Source organism: Heterodontus francisci, chromosome 5 (assembly GCF_036365525.1).
Source record: "Heterodontus francisci isolate sHetFra1 chromosome 5, sHetFra1.hap1, whole genome shotgun sequence".
Classification (NCBI taxonomy): domain Eukaryota; kingdom Metazoa; phylum Chordata; class Chondrichthyes; order Heterodontiformes; family Heterodontidae; genus Heterodontus; species Heterodontus francisci.
The window spans coordinates 132,813,008-132,828,368 of NC_090375.1; the positions used below are offsets into that span (position 1 = coordinate 132,813,008).

Below are 15,361 nucleotides of genomic sequence, written 5' to 3' on the forward strand. Positions count from 1 at the left end.
TCAACTATCATGGTGCATGGGAGAGATGAGGAATGGCGCACACACATTTTCCCACCTCCTCACTCATGATGTTTTCTCCTCTTCATTGATACTAACTTAATGTGTATTAACCAGTTTTTAATTAGTCAGAACTAAAAATGGCTTCAAATGTGATCTTTGCCCTTCTAAAATAAAAACTGTGATTGTAAAAATATGAACGAATCAGTCAAATATAAAGCATAAGTTCGGATTCGAAATTGTTCAAGTAAAATAGTAATGCTTACAGACATGACAACTGTCTCTAGTGTACTTAAACAAATTGTAAATTATTAGCTTGCTTTTTACTAATCAGGAGCATTTGTTCACTCAAATTACTAGGAAACAGAAGTAATGCCATGATTCAAATTTCTTTGTTCAACTGAATACAGTAGGGAGCCTGCAGAAACAGGCTTGATTATGTCCATTGCAGAGTGATCTGCAGCATAACGTGTCCTGGGCTACACTGATTGATAACTTCCTTTTCTTTTATCTCAATAAACTGCTTCTGCTTGAATCCAACTGTGTCAAGCAGTATTTCAAACATGATTACAAATTTGAGTCAATCTGCCCTGAAGAAGAGTTGTGGTAAAGTCTAGGTGGACTCCTTCTCTCCCCTCTGTGCAATTTAGGAAAAGAATTGCCCCTTCTCCACACCCAATTACAATTGCGATGGGAAGAATAGGGAAGACAAAAAAACTTTATAACATTGGTTGGTGAGTGTTCTCTTCCAATTGAGAATACACAATAAGCTTTTGACTCTGTCATAACCCCAGAACTGCCCATTAACTGCTAGCTTCTCGTGCAAGTGGCAGAATCTCCCAGTGAGATTAGCCTGTTGGCAAGGTTACAATTCCTTTCAAATCACTATTATATGATAAACATGTTTAGTTATTGATAAGTAAATATGTTTCATATGGAGGACCCCACATATTAAAGCTTTTTATATGATTATTTTACTTTATGTGTAAACCCATCTACATGACTTATAATTGAACAATGCAGTATTGTTATAGTTTTTATAAATCAAGATTTTTATTAACTTATCAGCCTAAGGGAGGAATGAATGTTGTGGTTGACAATTAACCAGCACAAAGATAGGAACAGATGCAATAGTTTTAGTTTGCATTAATAAAAGTCTAATTCATTTTGTTTTCAATCACACAACCGTGCATGAATGTGAATATACAATGACAGATTTATCTCCCATACCTGGTTTAAATGCAAATTTAGGTAGGAGAGAATTACACATTTGTATATTGGTCCAAGTTTATCATAGCCCAATATATGGATGAGGCCCATGAAGCTGCAACTCATCCCTGGCCTATTATTTTGCAATAAGTGTACAAGATACTTTTACATTTTATTTACATCAGTAGTTGACTGAATAGATGAGCAGCTTTTAGTAATGAAAACACAACGAGTGATGTCACAGACTCAAGGTGACAATGGATGTCACAGAGGATTAACGCAAAGAAAGTTGATGAATTCTGATTTATCAACATGCAGTTGACAGGGGTTTTCAGAAATCACTAAAGAATAAAATACTCTGATATATTCCACTGTTTTAATTGCCATACAAATGTAGGACTTTTTCATTTTCTTTAGTGAAAGTAGTTCTCTCTGATTTAAGAGAAATTTTTAATATAATAATGCAACAAAATAAAAATTTTGATTGACTATATGCAACTGGAGACTATAAATTTTAAACTGGATATTGTATGTAAACATGAATAACATACACAATACTGCCACTTTTGCAAGACCTATAGTAATAATTTGCTTAAGTTTCAATTAATATCTCAATTAAAGATGAAAATGGTCTACACTATCTGCAGACTAGCAAAATGATCTTTTTTTAATTGTTGAAACAGCAAGATCTGTCCTTCCCCACTCATCTTATTGATAAACCTCTCTGGTCTAAGATGCAGAGGGATCTGGGTGTCCTAGTGCATGAATCGCAAAAGTTTAGTATACAGGTACAGCAAGTAATTAGGAAAGCTAATAAAATTTTATTATTTATTACGAGGGCAATTGAATACAAAAGTACGGAGATTATGCTTCAGTTATACAGGGCATTGGTGAGATCACATCTAAAATACTGTGTACAGTATTGGTCTCCTTATTTAAGGAAGGATGTAAATGCATTGGTTGCAGTACAAAGAAGGTTTACTAGACTAACACCTACAATAGGCAGGTTGTCTTATGAGGAAAGGTTGGACAGGCTAGGCCTGTATTCGCTGGAGTTTAGAAAAATAAGAGGTGACTTGATTGAAACATAAGATTCTGAGGGATCTTGACAGGGTGAATGTGGAAAGGATATTTCATCTTGTGGGAGAATCTAGAACTAGGGGTCACTGTTTAAAAATAAGGGGTTGTCCATTTAAGACAGAGATGAGGAGAAATGTTGTCTCCCAGAGGGTTGAGTCTTTGGATCTCTCTTCCTCAAAAGGCGGTAGCAGAGTCTTTGAATATTTTTAAGGCAGAGGTAGATAGATTCTTGAGGTTATTGGAGGTAGGTGGGCATGTGGAGTTGTGGTTACTATCAGATCAGCCATGATCTTGTTGAATGGCAGAGCACGCTCGAGGGGCCAGGTGGCCTACTCCTGCTCCTAATTTGTAGGTCTGTGAATTACTGTTTCTTTAATAATAATTAAACAAACAATTTAAAAAGGCTTAAAAACTTACCACAGAACATGTAATGGAAAATATAAATTTGATGTTGGCTTTTGTGGTGATTTCTAAAATTATTTTAATAAAGAATAATATTGAATTTAGAGGGAGCAGCAGCTGCTTTGATGACGATCCCTAAAGATGAGGAGCGAGATAGAAAATGAGAGTGTAAACTGGGTCCATACACAGCCAACAAATGCAGTGGTCTTACTTTGCTTATTAGTTCTGTTTTGCCATTCTATTATTTTTCTTGCCCCCAGTCCTCAGCTGCTGTATCAATTAACCAGCAGAAAGATAGATCTATAGGTAAAAGTCTATTTAAGCCTGATTGGCAGCACTATTAGTGTATCCTAACGCACTTTTTATCATTAAGATGTAGTAATGTTGCTTCAGTTGACTTTCCTTTCTGTACATCCACCTTACAGTTTTTCTACCTGTCTCTATGATGTGCCTTCAATACAGCAGGCATCGCATTAGTGAATTGATAAACTTTGTCTTTTGTTTTCCAAAACTGAGAACTCTAGAGATGGGTGGTAGAATTTCAAGTACACCATATAAACTGAATTAATTATCAATCTCTCTGGGATTACACTACCTTGTATTTCCAAGGAAACGTAGAGTGATAATTTTATACCTAAAACCAAAATTATACACACATGTACATACTAAATTTATGAACCTTCAGACAGGCACACACACAGATTATATACTTAGATAAGGTATATGCTTCACACGGAGTATATTTAGCAGTAGGTTACACGTTGAGGAAAAAGATGGTTTTATTTTCCAGAAATTAGGGACGTTTGAGCTTGGCAATTGATGAAAACAGAACTAATGCTAATGCCAAATCACTCTTGCTACTTATAAATTAATAGGCGTCAGTGCCTTTACTGGGGATAGACAAACCGTTCTGGCAACAAAATTCTCTATTAAAGAATTGAGCGCGTGTGGCTTTGCAATTAACGAACTGGGGAACAGTTTTTAACCTCTTTTACCAGCTGCGAAACAGCAGACGTTTGAATGTGAAGAATGTCGTTATTTCAAGTGGATACTGAGTAAAAATGCATATTATAAACAGCAAACATTTTTTTAATCCTTTACATTTTCTTTAAAATAAAACATTGCTAATAAATTGGGTCAGTTGAAATTTTCAAACCAATGAAAAATCGATTTAGTCCTAAAAAGATACCCCAACGAATTTAGAAATGTGTTTTCTATCTCAGTTTATCAACATAGAAATCAAGCAGATCCAACTCCTGTTTATGTCGACTCAAGCACTTGATTATTAAAAACAAAATTTATATAGGAGGCAGATGGCAGTTTTTATTTTCCGGAAAAAAAACTCTTATTAGTTAAGTTTTAGATTTAGATTCCAGGTTTGTTTATGTTTTTATGTCTGCGGTGCCGTTTGAACGACGGCACTGGGGACCATCAGCTACAGATCCATGTCTTATATTTCCCGTTTGTTGACTTGTTTAAAGTCTTTTGTTTGAAAGCGAGTCAAAACAAATTCGTTGTGATGTTATTATTGTAAAGAACTTTCAGGCACGTTCCTGAAAAATGAAAACCTCTAATCATCCACTTTACATTTTTAAAAAAACCCAGTAAGTATTCCGTAAGCGATGATTAAAAACGAGAGCTATAAACTCCATCACCACCTCTTACGCATTTACACGATGAAAACAGATTTACCGCTCACCTCTCCGGAAAATAGCGCTATTGTAATCCTAAATTTGTCAAGTCCAGAAAAGAATTGATGAAGTTTGGAACGGGCGGGGACATTTATTAGAGGTTATTGACAGTCAACTCACTCGCTTCAAAATGGAGGCAATCCGGGGCCGGGCTCGCACTTACCGGGCGGACTCTCCGGCCTCCAGCCTGTTAGGCGCGCACCTTGCGAGGCCCAGCCCTCCCGACTACTCTCGGCGTCTCCACTGGCCCGGGGGAGGTGAGGTAAAGCCCGGCCAAACCCAGGCCGTTTCCCATCTTGTGGAAGTCAGCAGAGAAAGAGTCGAGAAAGTAGATGTTATCATCGGAGTGAATTTACTACAGTCCCTTCCCTCCCCGTTGCTCGCTATCCGAGGCCGAAAAGCAAACCACAGAAAGTGCCCGCTATGTTGTGTTGTTATTTATCCCTATGCAGCTGCTGGTCTGAGGATAATCTCCCTGATTCTGCAGTTGCTAGGATACCAGCCCGTATCATTGTCGCTGCAGCATCCGAGTGAGTAATTACCATTTAAACTCTCCTCTTTAGCACCAAAAACCTCTCTTTCTATCTGTACATTTAAACCTCGTTTTCCACCGCCTGAAAAGCAAAGTACAGGATTAGCCAGCCGAGGTAGGGGAATCAGGCACACCATTTATGATTCAACAGTTTCAAAAAGAAACACTATACTGGGCAGATCTGAGTGTCCCCCACACCAAACAAAACACGTTTCATATATATTGATGGAAAATTGTCCTGTAGCTGAACAGGAATTTCATGAAGTAAAATCTACACCTGAGTTTGTACTGTGAGAGTTGCAGTAAATGGCAATATCCTTGGTAAATGGAGAAAAAAATGTTAAAACCTAATTTCCTACCCTGCGCCTTTTATCACTGAATTAAAACCATGATTATACTAATCTTTCATAGCACGTTCTTATACCCACTCATGGATCTCACGAAGATAAAATGCATATGTACAGCTACTGCTCCAGGCTTTTTGCGTGCTTACTCATCATGCTGTGTACAGGAAAATGCTCATTATCTTCTCATTGCATTAAAAAACCATAATCAGCAAACTAAATGACGCCCAAATGCATTAAATCCTTCCCTGATCTGTTTTTTTCCATCGATGTCATCAGTGCCTAATTTGCACTTTTACTTTCACCATCGTTTGAGCTTCCCAGTGGAAATTGTTACCTTATCTAAGAAAAATCCCTGTTAAATCATTCTGAATTATTTTTGTACTATGGTTCAAATGTTTTTCTGTAACATCTGCTAAAAAGGCTTCAGGTACTTAGGCACAATAGAACTGAGCTTTTGAGCATTTCATAACTTGCAAGGGCGTTCATGAAAGCTTTTAGCCTGTAATTAATTCACTTTGCCTCAATAATTATTTGAAAAGTTCCTAATTTTATCTTCTCTAATTCCAAAGTTTATTTTATTGTTGAAGCCTATCTGTCAGTTCATTAATTCTTCTAGTTTTTATTTTGTATGGCATCTCAAAACTCATTATTCCAGAACTTCGATCACAAGGCCTGTCAAAGTGTGGAAAATACAGCTGGTTTAGGTTACCCATCCCTTCAACTGTAAATGAAAAGACATACACACAAAAACCAGGGTGATGTTTTTAAAGAAAAAAAAAGTATGTTTGTCATTATTTGAATTGGGATCTGGGTGATGCTGGCAATGTCACATTTCTTCATCATTAGTTGTCCTGACAAAGCGGCACTCAGCCTTTTCTTTGAACTGTTGCAGTGCTTGTACTGATGGCGATCCCACAATGGTATTTGGGAGGGAATTCCAGGATTTTGATGCACCGATGAACAAATGGTAGTAAATGTCCAAGTCAGAATGGTGTGTGACTTGGAGGGGAGCTTGAAACTGGCAGTCAAAGAGAGATACAGCACTGAAACAGGCCCTTCGGCCCACCGAGTCTGTGCCGACCAACAACCACCCATTTATACTAATCCTACATTAATCCCATATTCCCTACTACATCCCCACCATTCTCCTACCACCGACCTACACTAGGGGCAATTTACCTATCAACCTGCAAGTCTTTGGTTGTGGGAGGAAACCAGAACACCCAGCAGAAACCCACACGGTCACAGGGAGAACTTGCAAACTCCACACAGGCAGTACCCAGAACCAAACCCGGGTCGCTGGAGCTGTGAGGTTGCGGTGCTAACCACTGCGCCACTGTGATTTTGCTGCTCTTGTCCTTTTTGATGGTAGAGGCTGTGGGATTGATTACTATCTCATCTGAAAGACGGCACCTTCAACAGTGTAGCATTCCCTCAACGCTGTACTGAAGTGTCAGACTAGATTGTGTGCTCAGTCCTTCTGACTCAAAGGAAAGAGTACTACCACTGAGCCAAGGCTGACATCCTGTTGTAACTGGCAGGTGGAGAAGGAGAATTCAGCAGAGACTCATTGCAAATTCATGTCAGGCGGGTGGGATGACAGTAAATCTCACTGCTTAATTTTGTCTCATTTTCCACTGGTAATCTGCCTGATTTTGGACTAGACAGTAGAGGAAAATTCACCAACTAGGATCCTTTGATTCATCAAAAGAAGGGAATTCACAACATGTCTCAGTGTTTATTACACTTGGTCATTTGACTCTATTAATTCCTTTTATAATCATTTCAAGTCCACTTGAGCTTGTTTAAAAAGATACCGTACTCTCATCATGGTAAAAAAAAAGGCAGAAAATGCCCAATTCCAACCATTTGTAACTTACAAGTGTAATAAATTCTCAGAGCTTTGAACAAAGAACAAAGAACAGTACAGCACAGGAACAGGCCATTCGGCCCTCCAAACCTGCACCGATCTTGATGCCTGCCTAAACTAAAACCTTCTGCACTTCCGGGGACCATATCCCTCTATTCCCATCCTATTCATGTATTTGTCAAGATGCCTCTTAAACGTCACTATTGTTCCTGCTTCCACCACCTCCCCCGGCAGCAAGTTCCAGGCACTCGCCACCTTCTGTGTAAAGAACTTGCCTCGCACCTTAAACTTATGTCCCCTAGTAAGTGACACTTCCACCCTGGGATAAAGCTTCTGACTATCCACTCTGTGCACGCCACTCATAACTTTGTAAACCTCTATCATGTCGCCCCTCGACCTCCATCGTTCCAGTGAACACAATCCGAGTTTATCCAACCTCTCCTCATAGCTAATGCCCTCCAGACCAGGCAACATCCTGGTAAACCTCTTCTATACCCTCTCCAAAGCCTCCATGACTTTCTGGTAGTGTGGTGACCAGAATTGCATGCAATATTCTAAGTGTGGCCTAACTAAGGTTCTGTACAGCTGCAGCATGACTTGCCAATTTTTATACTCTATGCCCTGACCGATGAAGGCAAGCATGCCGTATGCCTTCTTGACTACCTTATCCACCTGCGTTGCCACTTTCAGTGACCTGTGGACCTGTGCGCCCAGATCTCTCTGCCGGTCAATACTCCTAAGGGTTCTGCCATTTACTGTATACTTCCCACCTGTATTAGATCTTCCAAAATTCATTACCTCACATTTGTCCGGATTAAACTCCATCTGCCATTTCTTCGCCCAAGTCTCCAACCGATCTATATCCTGCTGTATCCTCTGACAATCCTCATCACTATCCGCAACTCCACCAACCTTTGTGTCATCCGCAAACTTACTAATCAGACCAGCTACATTTTCCTCCAAATCATTTATATATAATACAAACAGCAAAGGTCCCAGCACCGATCCCTGCGGAACACCACTAGTCACAGCCCTCAATTCAGAAAAGCACCCTTCCACTGTTACCCTCTGTCTTCTATGACCGAGCCTTTGTGTCTGCTGTATGAGATCTGAGCTATCCAGAATCTTAGTCATTTTCTTAATTCAATGCTCGCTAACGTTTTTGCTTTTGGTGTTCTACTTGAGATAGTTAATAACCAAGCTCTCAAATCTCAATCATGGCTCAACTACTGTAAAAAGAAGTCTGACTGAGAATAAGGTTTTGAGCTTCCTATAAGTGTTTGAGAATTGGAAATTCCACTTTTGTAAATAAACGCTGAAAGTACTTTTACTTTTTATAGGTCGTTCTTAAAATCTGGATTAATGTACAAGGTTCCATCAGTGTAACACATCAGTAGTAGTTAGGGAGGCACTGAGAAATTCATGCAATTAGGGATCTCAAAAGACTACAATCAGACTACAGTTCCCAGCATATGCAGCAGATTTAAATGCAGACTGATTTTAAAATGGCAGACTGTATTTAAATTCATAATTGAACACATGCTATTCAAATTTTTAGCCATATAATAATATGTGATGGTAACTAGACATAATGAATTAAGTTAATTAGAAAATAATTTTCCTAATCATTCAAAATCTTTAAATTCTATTTTTATTGAAATTTTAAATATAATTGTCATGGTTTAGTGGCACATGTATGAACAGTTGTGATTTTTAAACCCAATTCACTTGGGCATTCTTTTTTCAGAAACCACACAGATTCCAAGTGATCAGCAAAGTCCAGTAATGTGAAAAATATTGAGAGCTGGATGAGTGCAGCAGGACTTCAGTTGGGGCAGCAGCACTTTTGATTCAGGTGAGCAATTTGTACATGTAATAAAATGTCATTATTAAACAGCTATAGAGAATAATTGAAGGTTACTGTAATTTTATTTCCCCATTGTTTAGAAACAAATCCACTTTTGTTCAGTATGCTTTTATGGAGTTATTGTGTATTTTGGGAATTTTTTTTACATTGAATAATTTAAGAGAAACTGTTGCTGTTATTCACTTTTCTCTATCTCATATCTGAGATAAAGCTGATATCAGTTTACAAAAGCAAAATACCGCAATGCTGGAAATCTGAAATAAAACAGAAAATGCTGGAAATATCAGGTCTGGCAGAATTTGTGGAGAAAGAAACAGAGTTAATGGACTGAATTTTCATTTGGTAGAGGAGGCAGGACTGGAGGCAGGTGGGCCAGCAATTTCCCGCTACCGGCCATCGTGTCAGTTTGCCAGTATGTTCCTGCCTCCAGGCCATTTTGGAAGAGGCTGCTTCAGGGGTTGATGGCTACTTGCCCGCAAGTGGTAGGTAGCCATTTAAGCCAGCTAAAGGACCTGGTAAGGTCACTCTCCTGATGCCAACTGAAATTTTCCAGTCAGCATGTGGGCCCCCTGCTGAGGCCATAACGCAGCCGATGAATGGCGGCAGTCTCCTGGCAATGGACTGGTGAAGGGAGGGGGGACCAATGCTCCATCATACAATTTAAACTCTCGCTCGCAGCCGTACTTGCCATAAGGTTACAGCTGCGGCCACAGGCCACCCCGTGGAGAGATTTTCCTTCCACAATGATGGTCTGGTAGCTGTGGCCACTTTTTATTTTACCTTTTTTGAAGTTTCTTCAGAGGGCACCTCCATCTTGAAGTGCCCTCTCTTTCTCCTGCCTACATTGGCAGCGCCCACCTCTGATGGTGGGGCTGCCGATATTTCAGTGCTGGAGGGCCTCCTATTCGCCCTCCAGCCTCAGGAGCCACAACAATACAAGAAATAGGAGCAGGAGTAGACCATATGGCCCATCAAGGCTGCTGCATTATTCAATGCAATCGTTGCTGATCTTAGGCTTCAACTCCACTTTCCCACCCGTTCACCATATCCCTTGATTCCCTGAGACTGCAAAAATCTGTCTATCCCAGCCTTAAATGTATTCAGTGATGGAGCATCCACAACCCTCTGGGGTAGAGAATTCCAAAGATTCACAACCCTTTGAGAGAAGTAATTTCTCCTCATCTCAGTCCTAAATGATCGCCCCCTTACCTTGAGACTGTGCCCCGTGTTTTAAATTCCCCTGACCAGCAGAAACAATTCTTAGCATCTACCCTATCCCGCCCTTTCAGAATCTTGTATGTTTCAATGAGATCGCCTCTCATTCTTCTGAACTCCAGAGAATGTAGTCCCAATTTACTCAGCCTCTCATCATAGGACAACCCCCATCCCAGGGTCTAATTTAGTGAGCCTTCGCTGTACCCCCCGCCTCCAATGCAAGTGTATTCTTTCTTAAATGTGGAGACCAAAACTGCACACCATCTCCCTCGAGAGCCTGTTCCATAGCTTGGCAACTTGCTCACTGAAATATTTGGCTGGATTTTCAATTGCTGGTGAGGGCGAACACAGGTGCGGGTGCTCGTTGAAAATCGCTTTCCTGGAGGTCATCACTGGATCCTGACAACTCCCGAACGCGACGTAAGTTTCGAAGAAAGGGCAGAAGTGTGGGGGGTGGGGGTGGGGGGGTGCGGGGAGCCAGAAACCCACACATCTCCAATTAGCTGGTTGTTGAGCTCATTGATGAGCTCTTTAACAGGTCTCAGAGGACAGTTTTAAATGTTCAATCAGGAGGCAGCCGTTAAGGTCACTGTCATCCTGAATTTCTATGTTTCCGGATTGATCCAAGGATCAGCTGTGAACCTGGGTGGCATCTTGCAATCGGCAGCTCGTCAGGTCATGGATGCCCTATTCTGGGGGGCAGGGGACTACATCCATTTTGAGACAGATGAGCCAACCAGGGTGTCTCATATTGTGGTCGCTTGCTGCGTGCTGCACAACATGACTATACAAAGAGGACTGGAGCTGGATGAACAGGAGGACCTGGAACATCACTTTTCCTCAGAGTAGGATGGGGAGGAGGAAGAAGAAGGGGAAGAGGGAGACGAAGGGGACGCCGCAGAGGAGCCCGGTCCCAGGCATTGGCGGAAGACTGCTGAGGCGATCCCAGGCCTTATGGCAATTGGCAGGCTTGCTTGGTCACAAGGGTGATGCTGATTCAGCAACATTTCACTTGAGTGCCTCTCGGCCCTTATGACAGATGTCTCTGTAACTCAACTTCCATCAGAGAAAAAGATTATCCAGCAAGTATACACATCTTAGGAATCCCTTTGCCACCCAAAAACGTAAATGGGGTCTCCAATGCCAAAATTCTCCCACATCACAGACCATGTAACCCCACCAGACCCAGGCATCCCCCACCCAACCTGCATTTCACTTTTGATATCAAGCTTTCTTAACACACAAGTCTGATCAAGATCATGAGCAATTATTATTATTAAAGGAGCAATAAACGACCAAACAAAATGAGAAATCTTCACCCAGGTGACCAGAAAGTGCAGCTAATGATATGGCACCTTGCGTTCATGTCCACTTCTATGGGGTGCTCCCTCTGTGGTGCAGCCTGCTTCATTGTCTCTGCAGCCAGCTGAGATGCCTATGACTTCCTTCATCGTCTGGGGGCTCCTCCACTGGCTGCTGCGCCTGCATCATTGCAGGGGCAGCCTTCATCACAGGGCCTTGTGGCATGGATGGTTCTTTAGTCGGTGGTGCCAAGGAGGTGAAGGATGATGTTGGTGGCCCCCTCATCAGCCTCTTTGACTGCCTCAGCCCTTTCATGGTGCTCTTGCAGGCTGGATGAGGCCACCAGATGAGATGCAACTGGCATCCACTCTACCCACTACTGCGCCATCAGTGACACTGAGTGGCCCATGCTACGAGAGTCTCACTCTTTCTATCCATATCAAAATGCTGTTCCTGCATCTACTCAAGAACGGTGTTGCATATGGCTCTCCAAGAGGTAGGCCACTCTCTCAATGGAGGAGCTCATGCGCTCAAATCCCTGATTCATAATGGTGCACATGCACTGCATGGACTCCTCCATTGTCTGCCCATGGCTCCGCAATGCCTCAGGGATCTCCGGCATTGGGGAACTCATGTGCCTCTGATGCTCGAGAAAAATCCTCCTTGCGTGTGACACCTGAGGCCCAGCATCTCCACCCAGCAAAACATGGCTGTGTCTGTCCTCCGAAGGAGACTGCCCACAGCAGACTCTGCCTCACTCTGCTGTTCCTGCTCATTTGTGCTGTGCAGCTCACCTGGTGCTCCCTGTTCTAGTCTTGATTTAAACCCAACCGAAGTGAGTGTGTCTGTGTTGGTGGAAGGGCCAGAGGAATGATGTGATGGTGCAGGCTCTGGAACATCTCTCTCCGCTGAGGAGGCTGGCGATGACTGGGCTGGGACATTCTGCTCCCCCTCCGCTATTGGTCCTTAGGTGTTGAGAACACGGACCACTCAGCAGGTGCATCAGCACAATCAACCCAATTGATGACAGAGGTTGAAGAGCCACAGCATGCATTGGACGTGAGTGGCCTCCAAGCCCTTCACCTGAAGACAGAACAATCAAAAGAACGTCCTAGTCATGGCTTCCTGTCTTGCTATCACCTATGGCCTGCTGCAATGGCACTCTCGCAATGCCCACTGCCAGATTGTGCAGGTCCACCACACCACCACCTATATGAGACATCTCGTGACTGTTGTGAGCTCTTTTTTCCTGCAGGATCAGGAGAGAATGATGTATGAGTGGCCTGGCCTCCCTCACCTATTACATCATGACATTGACAACATCTCTTGCACTCTTCGGTGATACCTACTTCTCAGTTGTGACCCATATGTGACAGTGGCTGACTTCTTGGTGATGTAACTGGCCACTTTATCTGACAATGTTCGGGAGAACTATAGGCACTCAGTCTGCTCAGCTCACCTGCATGCTACTGTATACAGAGTTAGAGGCCTGTCACCTGGGTGTTGCTTGGCACTCACCTTTTCAGACCTTATTAGGTCATTGAATCTTTTCTGACACTGGACACATGTCCTTCTGGTCACTCCTCTACTGCTGATCTTCGTCGCCACCTCAATCCAGACTCTTTTGGTGATTCTGGGTGGATTTCTTCTGCCAGACAGCAGGAACGATATAGAACCATAGAAAAGTTACAGCACAGAAGGAGGCCTTTCAGCCTGTTGTGTCCATGCCGGCCGAAAAAACTAGCTGCCCATTCTCTTGTTTCTCAACAACTGCCTCGGTTAATGCCTCAAGAGAGGTATCTGAGAATTTTGGGGCCGCCCATGGAGGCCTGCCCATGCAAACGCTTCCCCGATGTGAACCCTCCTGCGCTATCACCTAAGTGAATGATGAGCCCTGTCATGGCTGATGTTCACTTTTTCAAAAGGCTTTCCATTTCTAGTTCTTGCCTCCTGGCAGCTCCTGGTGCCACTAATTCAGCACTGAACTTGGCTCCCGGGACAATTAGGCCCTTTGCATTTTGAAATCACGTGCATCAGAGGCGCTTATGCGATGAGAGGTCGGACCCGGAAATCTTCCAGGCATCGGGTTCCCAACCCTGGATTGAAAATCTAGGCCATTGTTTCTTCCAATTAGTTTTGAATTTACTACCACCCCTCCCTCCCCCCACCCCACCCCGCCACCATCCCCCAATCACCCGTCCAGCGCAGGCCATGTCTTCTGGTTCTACTGTTCTGGACAGGTTGAATAGCTTATCATGGTTTACGTTATCTAATTGCTTTATAATCCTAAACAGAGCAATCCTATGACCTCTCCACCTTCTCTTTACCAATAAGAATTTGTCTAACTTACATAACTGCTCCGAATAATCCATTGCCTCCAACAACTCAGTCACTCTAGTTGCTCCTTTCTGTATCCTTTTAATAGCTGCAATATCTTTTTGTACTGTGGCAACCAGAACTGTGCACAGTATTCGAACTGTGATCACACCAATGGTTTATAAAGTGGCAGGATTACCTCACTTTGAGGGCTCAATATTGACTTCTAATACATCCTAACTCCTGATTTTCTTAACTTGCTGCCACCAAGCATTGTTGTAAAACTTCAGTTTATTGTCAGTTATGACCCACAGATTTCTTTCATTTTTCATCTAGAGTCCTGAGTTTAAGTCCCACCATGGCAGTTGAGGAATTTAAGTTCAATTAATGAAATAAATCTGGATTAAAAAGGTGGTATCAGTAATGGTGATGATGTAACCAGTGGATTGTCATAAAAACCCATCTGGTTTACTAGTGTCCTTTAGGGAAGTGAATCTACTGTCCTTACCCAGTCTGACTCAAGACCCACTGCAATGTGGTTGACTCTTAACTGCCCTCTGAAATGGCCTTGCAAGCCACTCAGTTGTCAAGAAGGCAGCTCGGTCGACAATTGGGATGGGCATAAACGTTCCTGTCCAGATTTTTTGTTTCCATGTGAAGCACTTTGCATTTCTGTACATTGAATTTGATCTGCCACCTATCTACCCAATAATCTCTGAAATTTGTTTTTTCTGATCATGTAAAGTGTAATGAGTTCTTTATGTTGTCTAATACAAAATAAATGAGATGCGTGGAGTCCAGTTGGTTGAAGATCTCAAACAGGTTTATTACAGCTAAGCTATTATATACAGTACAGAGCAAACTAGTTACAGAACCATTGTTACAGTTACAGAGTGATGCTGGCTTCGAGTCATATGACTACATTCTGGTACTTAGCTTATTAGCATTACTAAGATCTTAAAGGGACATCACTCTTAAAGGCAATCCAACATCCCCTTTCTTTCCAAAGATATGTCTCGTATGCTACAAGTAAGAAACACACAAAATTAGATAACATCAAAATTATATATACATGGATAGAGGTTGTGAAATTTACAAATGCAGAGGCTTAGGAGTCCATATATCATTTCGGTGGTTTGACAACTCTTCCAGATCTGGTTATGGTATGACCTTCTGGGGATGTGGATTTCACCCTTGACAGTTTTGGGTTTTCAGGCACATTGTCGATGTGTTGGTTGTTGTCCTGTTGTTCCATCACACCCTCATTGTCAGAGTGTGTTCTTTCGAGTCCACTGTGCACAATTGGAGTGTTGCACACTTCCCTTAGTTGGCTTTGGTTCCTTCTCAACACTGCTCCACCAGATGTTGTAATCTCGTAGGACCTAGGCTCACTGCATACTTTGGATACCTCTGCGGGTAAGCATGTTCTCATTGTGGGGTGTATGACCCTGACCTTTTGTCCTAAATGCAGCTGAGGTAGTTCCGCCCCTGCATGTTGGTCATGCACCATCTTCATTCTCTGCTGTTTTTTGA

At 42.2% G+C, this 15,361-nt stretch overlaps 1 protein-coding gene across 6 annotated transcripts in view; it reads right to left on the reverse strand.

The window, feature by feature from the left end:
- Positions 1-4,843, reverse strand: part of LOC137369621 (transmembrane protein 200A-like) — a 55,561-nt gene extending 50,718 nt beyond the window's left edge. For 2 of the 6 annotated variants that reach the window (XM_068030948.1, XM_068030950.1), the window contains exon 1: positions 4,543-4,843. The gene's annotated coding sequence lies outside the window, so the exon portion shown is untranslated. The other 4 variants (XM_068030952.1, XM_068030949.1, XM_068030953.1 and 1 more) reach the window with 2 other exon arrangements.
- Positions 4,844-15,361: the final 10,518 nt, after the last annotated feature.